We start from the raw sequence: 11,126 nt of genomic DNA, 5'->3' as shown, positions 1-11,126 counted from the left end.
TTACAGCATGAAAACTAAATTCCAGGAGGAAGGCTACAGATGGGAGCAAAAATCCTCACAGATTATCCTCAAATATTCTGGAGGATGTCTGTCTGTTTACCCCTTTACATAAATAAAGCATCAGCTAACTAGCAAGTATAATTTTAATTACAGAAACATAATCACGGATAAGGTGCATGCTCCACAGGGAAAGTTACATTATTCAGGAAAGCGCTGCCACACTTGGGATCCTCAGCATAAACAAACCAAGAGTCCTCTGTGGATATTCATCAACGACCTTAAAAGGTAGAATGTTCTCTGCTCAGATTTTTATGGAATAACTCCCTATTGATCACCTCCCTGTACTTAATGCACAATAATTTCTTTATCAAGGCTTTGATTCTACAGAATATTTTGCATTGTAATGTGAATTCATGTTTAACACTTTACAATGGGTAAGTGGCAAGTCAGAGGACTTGGGCTGAACCTCTCTGAGAGATGCTGAGGATCACTCAGGACCGAGGACTCTTCCTGTCCAGCCTGAGCAGCCTTTGCTCCCCATACTGCTGTCAGAGCACATCTCCGCTCTCTCTAACCTATGCCATCTCTTGCTGTCTGTTTATCTCCTAAACACTTTAAATCCCCATGGCTGTCCACATGGTCCTCCTGATCCCCTTTGGGCATCTGTCAGCAAACCAACCCAAAGTTCCCTTTGTGCTGGTTGTGTTGGCCAGGTTTCCAGACCCAACATCAGGGTGAGCAAGTTGTAATGGAGGAGATGTCTTGGAGCACTTGATATACTTGAGACTCCCCAAGACCTCCTCACCTTTGCAACACCCATGTCCCCAGGCACACTCAGGCTGTCCCAGGGCAGCTGTTAGTGTGACTGCTGAGCAGTAGTCCCCTACACATCCCATGGATCTCATTTCTTTGCTGGGTTCAGCCAAGCTTCTCTACCCTCGTCAGGGTCAAATTCTGTCAGCTTTGGGATTTCAATCATTCTCTCTGGTGCCAGCTCTTTTCAAAAGGAACAAATATAGATGCTTTTACAAAGGAGAGAATGAAGGAAAACACCCAGCTTTTGATTTTATTGATATATATCAATGTAAACAACTTCAAGGAATGCTGTTAAGTGAAAAATGGTACTTGTATGCTCTTTCTCATATATATTATTTCAGACTTTGTGAACATTTTGCATCTGTTTTTATCGTTGAGAGTAGAAAAGTAAATATATAAGCTAGGTGACCTATAAAATTTCCTACAGATGGACACATCCTTGCTAATGGACCTCAGCCTCAGATAATTGACTCAGATTCCTTAAATCAGAGACAGCTTAGTGTTAATGACAATACTCAACAGCCAAATACAAAAACCCAAAGTACGTTTCATCCTTAGTATGCAATCCATAATAAATGTTTAAACAAACCACGCTACTCCCAGTGCTCAGGAAAACCTCTCCTCCTCAACATGGAACAAGGTCTGTAAAGGATTAACACCAGCCCTCCTTCATTGTGCTCATCTTCCAGCAAGTTACATGTGCCACCATCCCAGTGACAGAGCCAAATCAACCAAGAGAAAAGTAGGGCTGTTGTAGTTTACCTTGTAGCTTATCTTTTTCATGGTAACAGCAAAGTCTCCATTTGCATCCTACAGTAAAAAATGGGGCAAACCTATGCACACCACTGTGAAAAGCATCCTCATAGAGACATAGAAACTTACAGAAACTCAGCAAAGAGGAGTTGCTACAATTCAGTCGGTTTCCTGATAGGAGGAATCAACCATGCTTCCTCCTTGAGGGCACAGGACTAAAATTTGGTTTGCTCACTCCATCTCCAGGACATATCTACCTATACTGTATCTATTCGAACTCTACAAATATCTGCTTGTGATAACTTGGGTGGCATTAAATTAATTCTATATTTTACAGCATCCACCACCTTGTGCGCCAAAACCACTGGCAAATTTTGTACTTTATTTCAAGATGATTTGGCATTTTTCTGCACTGGTTTCTTCAATTTTCATAGCAAATTCACTTACCACTGCAGTGTGACAACCTCTACCACAGCACGTGTTAACTCTTCACAGCACAGGACAACACACCATCACGTTGCACTGGAAATGAAACATATTGTGACCAATTAAAATTGCACGGAAAATGAATGCAGGCAAAACTTAATTACCAAAACTGGAATTCGTCTAAGACATAGAGGCTAACGTCTATACAGTTTTCAAAAATTGCATAGTTTCTATAATGACCATATTTAATATTTTATGTATGACCTAAGGTTAAATCCAGAAGATCTGCTATAGATCAATTATAAACCACTGACGTACCCTTGAAAATGAAGAAAACAAGTAGTTTTCCAGTAGTGCTGAAGAATGTTACAAAACATCAAAGACCTTGCCCCTTTCCTGATAATACAGAAATCAGGCATTGATGGAAAAAAGCTCTCCTGATCATCAAGTGATGAATCAGCAATGAGCATGGCAGTCATATTCTCTGCTATCTCATTACAATATGTGGCGCTGTGGTGGGTTTGTCAACAACTGCTCTTCATGCACTGGAGAGAAGAGAAAAAATGTCTGTTGTCTCACCATGTCATTTCCAGTAGAAAAAGAAAATTAATGCAAGTCTATTTTAATTCTTCTGGAGAATAGTAAACTCCCAAAAATTGCATTCTTGATTTAAATGTTCATGAATCTGGTTGTTAGCTGAGACAAGACACTGGAACTTGAGTGTTGCTTATTTCTTTAAGTTACAACAGATTACCCCAAAAGGAGATGGCCCAATGTAACTTAATTCATATAAATTCATGTAAATTAATTCAGATGGCAAAAATCTTTTTTCTCCAAGAAGTGAGGATAAGGCAGACTTTGTTACCTATGTCCCAGTCACCTTGAAGAGAACATTATTTTCCAGAGGTCCCCATAATTCAGTATAGGAGAATTCATGTCTCTGGCAGATAAATTCACATGAAAGAGTTAACATGCTTGCAGTCACTAGATATGAACACGAATCTCAGCAAGTCCTGCTGTAATGCAACTCCCCTGATTGCCTCAGAAAGACAAATTTCTGCTACAACGCGGAAACATTATAAACTAAATTCACCAGAGTCCCGTTGTGCCTTAGCTAGAGAATATGATTCCTGTATTAAGTGCTTTTAATTTCAGTGCTTGGGAACTGGTTTAAAACTGTGCTAATTTGCAGAGCTGTAGCCGTTGCACTTTTGCTGCTGCAACCAGTGTAGAAGTTCCTTAATGTGACTCTTCTCATGCCACTTTGCTCAGGGATAAGCCTAGGCAGCTCTCCACCTGTCCTGGCAAATAAATCAGCTGTGTGAAGCCCTGACAGGTGAATTTGTCAAGCCTTGATATACTCCTGATACAAGCACACACTGTTTCTGCTCGATATTTTTGTCAGAAATCATAGAATCATAGAATCACCACGATTGGAAAAGACCCCCAAGATCATTCAGTCCAACCATTCAACTACCACCAATATTTCCCCACTAAACCATGTCCCTTAGTACATCATCTAAATGTTTCATGAATACCTCCAGGGACGGTGACTCCACCACCTCCCTAGGCGGCCTGTTCCAGTGCCTGACCATTCCTGTGGTGAAGAATTTTTTCCTAACGTCCCATCTGAACGAACTTCTTTTCTGCCTCCCAACACCTGATCCAAGTCCAGCAAACCTCAGCCTGTCCTCAGGATATCTGCCTCCAGAAGGTTCTCCCATGGCAGGTGATGCTTGATCTTGTTTGATCTCCCGCTCTTCCATCCAGGGAGCACTGTCTCTCTCAGATGCACCAACGTGCTCCAGAAATGTGACCCACAGGCCTCCAAAATTTCAAAACCAGGAACCCACTGAGACTGCTCTGGGAAAATGTGTTGGATGTCCCTGCCTACATGCCCTGAGGGAAATGTATGTCTGCTCAGCACCATCTCTGCAGTTGGAAGCAGGGATTGTATAGCATATAGATTGTATAACTGTTAGCCTCTCCCATCACCCAACTCATAAAAGTAGCAGTTGGTTGTCCTAGGTGCTGACCACAAGGAAATACTTGAAAAACATCCAAGTGACCAAATACTGAAACACTTCCTGTGGGGAACATCAAAGAAACTTCAAGAGGATGTGGTCCCCTGCTCCTCTGCCTTCCATCAACAAAGAAAAAAAGCACAACATTGTTGAAGGTTACATGATGTAATCTGGCACAAGGTGGTAAGTACTGCAAGCCTGGGGGAAAAAAAATCCTTAAGTTCTCAGTAGTAGATATTTTATCACAATTTATTACAGCAGGTGGAAGTAGGGTAGATGACAATGACCTGCAAACCATAAACTTGTAGGTATACTTTTTGTCCTGTGGGAGTGAATTATTTTCAGGTAGTTTAACATATCTCTGATTGTAATTACTACGCAGACCAATACTACCCGGAACATTTGACCTGAGTAGCTCCATTTCTTTGTTTAAGAACAGATTTACTTGAGGCTGGTGCAATATGTGAAAGGCGCTTGGCTCCAATGCTGGGAACAAAAATGGAATATTAATGTTTTAAAAAAATACATATGATTTTTTTAGAATCTTAAATCAAAGCATTTTTCTCTGTCAGGAAATGCTTTATTAAAATGCATCTTCAAAATAATTCTTGGGAAAAAAAAAAAAAAAAGAGAGAGAAAGAAAGAAAAAGAAATCATTCTTCTTCAAACTGAAACCAGCATAAAATATTACTCCGAAAGAGTGGGGCTGATTTCTTTATAAATGAGCAGAATGTTAGAACCATGGCAAAGGCAAATTGGCCTACAAGAAAACTGACAGCTTTATAGCCCCTGCGTCTGATTGAAATGTTGGGAAATCTCCTGGCAATTCTCCCAGACATCCAGGTAGAACAGTGAGTTCACTGATTATGTTAACTAAAACAATCTGGCTTTGCACAAATGCACCTCAGCCCCAGCCAAGTGTGAAGGCTTATCAACGTGCCAGACCAAGAAATAGACCTATTTACCTGTGGAGAGCAACTCAGTGACAGTGTTGTGCAAAACACCCTATGGACATCAGCATGCAGGGATTTTTCTTTTATGTTTTTTTTTTTTTTTTTTTAAACATATAGCCTAAGTGAAGGCAACAAGCCTTCAGTGGGACTGTGTGGGTGTTAAACGAGAGCACAACTTCAACCAATAAATGCCGGTAGCAAGCCTTAATAAGAAGAAGGCCCATTCTAAGGAGCATGGTGTTAAAACACGGATGGTCAGAGAGAAAAAAGTCTTGCTTTTGGGTGAAAGAGGGGCTCCTGGACTCAATCGAGCCCTCATTCGTTACCCTCCCAGCTGGCTATGGCATGGGCATCACAGGGCTATGAGCCGGCACAGAAAAAGGGGAATTGTTTATGTTTTCCAGGGGAAAAAAATGAAAGCCATAATAAACCTAAACAATAAAGATTACAAAAAGAAACAACGCTGCTAAGTGGCAATCTTTTGAGGTGAATGCATAGCTGAATGTTATTTTAAACAGCACATAACCCAGGGAATTATGATGTTGTTTACACAGGCCTGTCTCTTGGAATCTGTATATGTTTAGAGTTCAGTTTGTTATATGTCGTGGTTAAGCTCTCCAATATGTCTGTCTTCAGAAAAGAATCCTATGCTACACTGAAAGTTAGCCCCAGCAAGTTACAATACAGAGGAAGTACCTTAAGTAATGTCCCTCTCTCCAGAGATGCCCTTGGTAGCAGTCACTAATGCAATCAGATATCTAGGGTTATTTCAATTGCCTGCCAAAACATCACTCATGTCTATTAAAGCATGCTGAAAAACACCATTACATCAATTCCAGCAATGGCATAATTATTCTTCTTTCTGGAATGTCTTCTGATGTGAGTCACCCTGCCGGCGTGGGATTTCACTGGATAGCGGCTGCGGGAATGTCCCAGAGGCTGTGGGGTGGGGTGGGGGTGGCTGGAGGCATCATGCAGGGACACCCCCTTGCTATCCATCCCTCCTGTGGCAGAGGCCCTTTCCCGAAACTGTGGAGGCCAAAGGTGCAATTCTTCCACACTAATGTGTTGAATTGGTGAGCAATTTGTGTTCATAACGCTGAACCAAAGTAAAGCATCAACAACTATATCTTTGCTGAAAAACTCAGCAAAGGTTTTTCCTTAAAACTATGAGCAGCAAGCTTCTAGGAAGTACAAGGCACAGTTGCAATAGTTTATGAATCAATGAGCTCATCTGTGCACTGTAAGTCATTGGGACTGCAGTTACCTGAGGACTTTCATGTAGTCAATCCAAACTGCTCCTCCATAGCCCACTATAATGTGACTGTCATTGGGACTGTAGTTCATGCATCATCAGGAACAGAAGGATTATTGCAGTCCTATATTTTGAGAGTTAACAAAAATATATAGAAAATCTGCATGAGAAATTCTGGTTTTGATTAGGCTAGTGTAAACCCAATTTCTTTGATGTCAATGGATCATCTAGCTCAACACTCACACAACAGAGGAAAATTTGGCCTTCTGCCTTCTCCTTTAATCTTTCAAATAGAAAAGTTCAACTTGATGAAATTCTGCTTCCTTGCAGGAATAATACTGTCTAGAATAAGGCAGTATTAATTCTGTACTTTAGAAGAATAAAGAGCAATTTACATTATCACTAAATAACTGAATAGACCAAAAGTCATCCCTAACAGAAGTGCACATGGTTGATCTTTACCAGGAATGGACATGCGCCATTGCTTTAAAAATAAAAGAGAGAGAGAGAGACTTTAGCTCTATGAACACTCAAACTGTTTCTATCCAGCTCTGTGAAGATGTGACAATGCTAACGGGCTTCTGATGAAGAACTGCTTTCTTTAATTATTCAAATTTCCAACAACTTCAAATTCTGTGTCTTTTAAGCTAAGTTCTGCTTGCTAAACATTTACAGAGCCCACACTGATGATAAAATAAGTCTGTATGAGCCTACATGGCTATCAGATATCTCCTAATGTCACAGTGAAAATGACAGTATGGGACAAACTCTTGAAACAGACCCTTTGAGCATCCATACACAGGGGAAATTCAAATGGGTAATTGAAATGCTGAATAGTCATTTGCATCATCACCCTAGACATGAAGACAAATGTGACAATCCTCTTCATCTGTTGTGGGGATGTCTGTTTGATGCTGGTTATTAGGAAAACAAACAAACAAACAAACAAAACCCCAACTTCTAAAATTTCACTCCTAACTTCAAAGAAAATTTGCTAGCAAATTGAGAAAATAATTTTGGAGGTAAAAGTATGTGCAACTTTAATATTAACACAATATCTTAATTAGCAAGCTAATCAAGCTGCAGTGTCACCGGTTTGCATGTGAAGGCAGTGGGCCATTTCACAGAGACTAAGTAAACATGGTCTGGGGGCCCCTTCTGCTCCTAAAAACAGAGAAAATGCTATTAGAGTATATTGTGGAGGTCTTACCTTATGAAAGGTGCCATCATCCTGAATCTGTATGGTGTCTTGAAGGCTGTATCTCAGAGAGCCACGATAAGTCATCTTAGAGGATCTGGAGGAGGAAGTTGACAAGGGTGGTGATGGGAAAAATGAATGTATCTTCTGCTAGAAAAAATGAGAATAACTGCTTTTGCATCCTCCTATATTCATTTGGCTACTTCTGCTCTCCCTCAAAGTGTTCTGCCAGGATGATATATGTGAAACTCAACCATTACTCCTGTCCCATCTGCAAGGAATGAACTGTCCCTATGAACAGAGCTGGATGAACATCACCTCACCCCAGCAAAGCCAACTCATCATCTCCCTGCAAGAAGAAAGGTCATGAACAGGCCATCAGAAGGCCCAGACATGGCCTGTTGAATTCATAAAATGAATTCATTTTATCAATGAATAAAATGGAGGTAGAGAAGCATGAAGAATTTTTGTATTTTTCAGTAAGATATTTTCATGCATTTAGCATTTATCACAACTGAATCTATTTTACGTTTTCTGGATAGTTTACTGTAAAATCACATAGATACTTTGAACAAGGCTAGTAGACAAGTCAATATCCAGCAGCAACAAATATTTAGAGAGAAGGGATTTGTAATAATTAGATGGAGACAAGAGATGATGAATCGGTAAATCTGAAAGTCTTTACAAACTCTGAAAATCTCAGATGATCATTTAATCCATCAACTATCTTCTTAAGAAATACAATCACGGAATCTCCTGCCAAAAAAATCCTTACTGTAATCCTACCTTTATCTCATCCACAAATATACATTTTCTATATAAAGGCATGATCCCTCTTAAGAGGTCAGTATTTATAGCTGGCTACCAAACACACCAATATGCCTACCCAACCACTCAAGCTCTTTATCGTACCTACTTTATAACCTACAGTCACTTCTACAGTGAACATGGGAAAATATCCCATTTCTACATGGCAGACATATGTTTCTTCACGTACCAACTTCCACTTCTGTTTCTCACAGGTTACACACAGTTTAGATCCCCTTTTAGTTCAACATATAGTGAACTTATTAAAGATGAAGTGAACAGGCATTTCCTCATAGTACTACCTCACACAGGGGACAGCTTAATGGCTTTGCAATTAATATATGCATAAGTACAACCTGCATTATCAGTGGTAAAAGGCAAGTTGGCTAGTTGATCACATACAATTAAACAATACCAAAGTTCTCGTGCTCAGTGAAAGCATGCAGTATACCTGTTCCCAGGCAGTGTGTGTGTATGGCATAAATCTATGTGTAGTTTCACTCAAAGATGTGGCTGTATTTGATATTAAATGTTTTTTATTTTTCCCAATCTCTGGAAAGCACCTGGTCTCAGTTCTTCTGGGGACAATTAGCAACTTTAAAATTATGCTGCACCAAATCCAACTAACAGCACCACAAAACATGGCCAAGGAGCTAGCTGAAAATTACCCAACCCCCTCAAAAAAAAAAAATATATATATATATATATATATATAAAATCTGGACACATTACGAAGAACTGCTACACAATGGAAATGGGGCCCAGAAAGGGAGATCTGCTTTATGGAAATCAAAGATAGATATCCGTACATTAGAGGGATGGATATAGGTTAAACAATACTGAGGAGGATTGGAGAGAGAGTGTAGCAATTTTTGAGCGGAGTCTTAATATAAATTCTAACTCTGCAGTTAAATGGAAATGCTTAAGCCTGTAAAAGGAGAAGGAGATGAGAAGGGGGGAACGCATGTATGTGAAAGTAGCAGATACAGACCCATTTTATACAGTTCAGTAGGCAGGCTAACATAACTTAATAGCGACAATTGTTTTAAATTGATTCAAATAACAAATACACATTTCAGAGATTATGAAGTTTTGCACTGCATTTTTCTTTTTATCTTTCAAAGAAAACAATGCTAATAGTTTCCTTTTTCCTACGCTCAATGACTATTTACTACTTTCTTGATGTGGAGTTTCAAAATACAAAGAAGGTTTGGCAAGTTTTCAAAGTCTTTCTTCAAAGTCAGCTCTTAAGTACTTTTTATAAAAACATGAAGAATACTTCTTACTACGGAGAATTGATAATGTACTGCTTTCGTTATTTGTATATGAAATACTGTCAGATAAATGCACATGGATTCATTTGTTTGGACCTTCTCTGTTAACCTTCTGTATGAAATTGATTTCCATTGATCACAAGAGTCAGTAACGTTAACAATTGCTTTCAACCAAAAGCAGCTCCAGACATTATAGACCCAAGTTTCAAAGGGAAAAGTTACTGTACTTGCAAGTTTAGAGCCAAACTTGGCAGTTCTTCCAAACAGAGTGGTCAGAAGAAGAAAAATAAAAACAAACATCCTTCCAAGATTTTTTTTTCAATTGCCATACAAAATAATGGTACAAGTATGTCACAACCCTTTCAGAAAGTTATTCAAGAAACCGTAAGTGAAGTGTCTTGAATACTTTGCTGTAGATAGTTAACATTTGTATAACATTTTGAGAACCCAAGGAACTTTGCAAAGTTGTCAGCTCTTTTCTGCTGTGCTGAGCTAAACTTACAAAGGGGTGGGAATCAAAGCAGCACACTGCACATACTGAACCTGAACAGTTGATCATTTGTAGCCAATCACATAGATCTGTTTACCTCACTTGCAAGCTGTGGGCCAAATTCAGAGGTGATTTGTAAGGTGGTGTAAGTAGGTGCAAGTAGATGTGAGTGAGTGTGAGAGGCTGTGCTGGTGGTGCTTGCATGCCATGGGGCCTGAAGGAGATGAATCAGCAGGGTAAAATGGCCCGGGTTGCCTTGGTGGAAATGGATAAGGGGCAGGTACGCAGCATCTTCCTTTTGCAGAGCCCTGGGTAGTGGACATCAGCAGGACCATCTCAGCTGGCATGGGAGGTTTCAAAAGGAGTGCATCCATGCATTTAGCTGAGTTTGGGATCTTTTCTCTGTAATCTCAAAAAATTACACTGTGGTCTTCATTGCTCTTTCTATTCCCACTGTTCCTGCTCTCTCACTTACACTGTGGTCTTCATTTCTCTATTCCTAATGCCCCTGCTCTCTCAATTTCCTGTCTCCAGCACTGACACCTCTTTGTTCATCTCCCATCTTTTCTCTGTCTTGTCTATTTAGACTGCAAATTGTTTGATAAAGGGACCATGACTTAATAGGTGTTTGCACTACATCTGGCACCATTTGGTCTTAATCTCAGCTGGGACATGAAGTCTCTACTATTAAGCGAATAATTAATAATGATTAGGTCCTAAAGCAGCAATGCTGCGAGCATGTGATACTCCACTAACCTTATCCACTGCTCCTATCACTCTTCTCTTTCTTCTAATGCCTGCTAGATTCAGCAGGGATTACTTCAGAGCCACGGCTACTGAGGGGCAGCCAGCACGGCTGTTTGGTAGCCCACTGGATGCTTTCCCCCTTTCTGAAAAAAAGGAAGGTTAAAGTGGAAATTAAGCTAAGTGCGAGTGCGAGGTCTTATGAAAACTTAGAATGCATTCATGTGGCAGAACGATGTTATGCGTAATATAAACAGCTGTATGTAAGGGAGATCACTGCTCTGTTTCAGGAAGTAATAGCTAAAGAAGCATTTATTTATTTCTGACAATTAATGGACATAAAAGCTTATGTATTATCTAAAGAGGAGAAGATTAAAGGAGGGAAG

The 11,126-nt window shown here is 39.9% G+C and overlaps 1 long non-coding RNA gene across 1 annotated transcript; it reads right to left on the bottom strand.

Annotated features, from left to right (window-relative positions):
• Positions 1-1,866: 1,866 nt before the first annotated feature.
• On the bottom strand, positions 1,867-8,369 carry LOC121111263. Its single transcript, XR_006939927.1, has 4 exons — positions 8,338-8,369; positions 7,438-7,572; positions 6,240-6,351; positions 1,867-2,091 (listed from the first exon to the last, which is right to left on the bottom strand). It is a non-coding gene; the product is annotated as an uncharacterized LOC121111263 (long non-coding RNA).
• Between the last annotated feature and the right edge of the window lie 2,757 nt (positions 8,370-11,126).

This window comes from Gallus gallus, chromosome 7 (genome assembly GCF_016699485.2).
Source record: "Gallus gallus isolate bGalGal1 chromosome 7, bGalGal1.mat.broiler.GRCg7b, whole genome shotgun sequence".
Taxonomy (NCBI): domain Eukaryota; kingdom Metazoa; phylum Chordata; class Aves; order Galliformes; family Phasianidae; genus Gallus; species Gallus gallus.
Note: the sequence above shows the minus strand (reverse complement) of the source record. Positions and strands in the feature narration are given on the sequence as shown.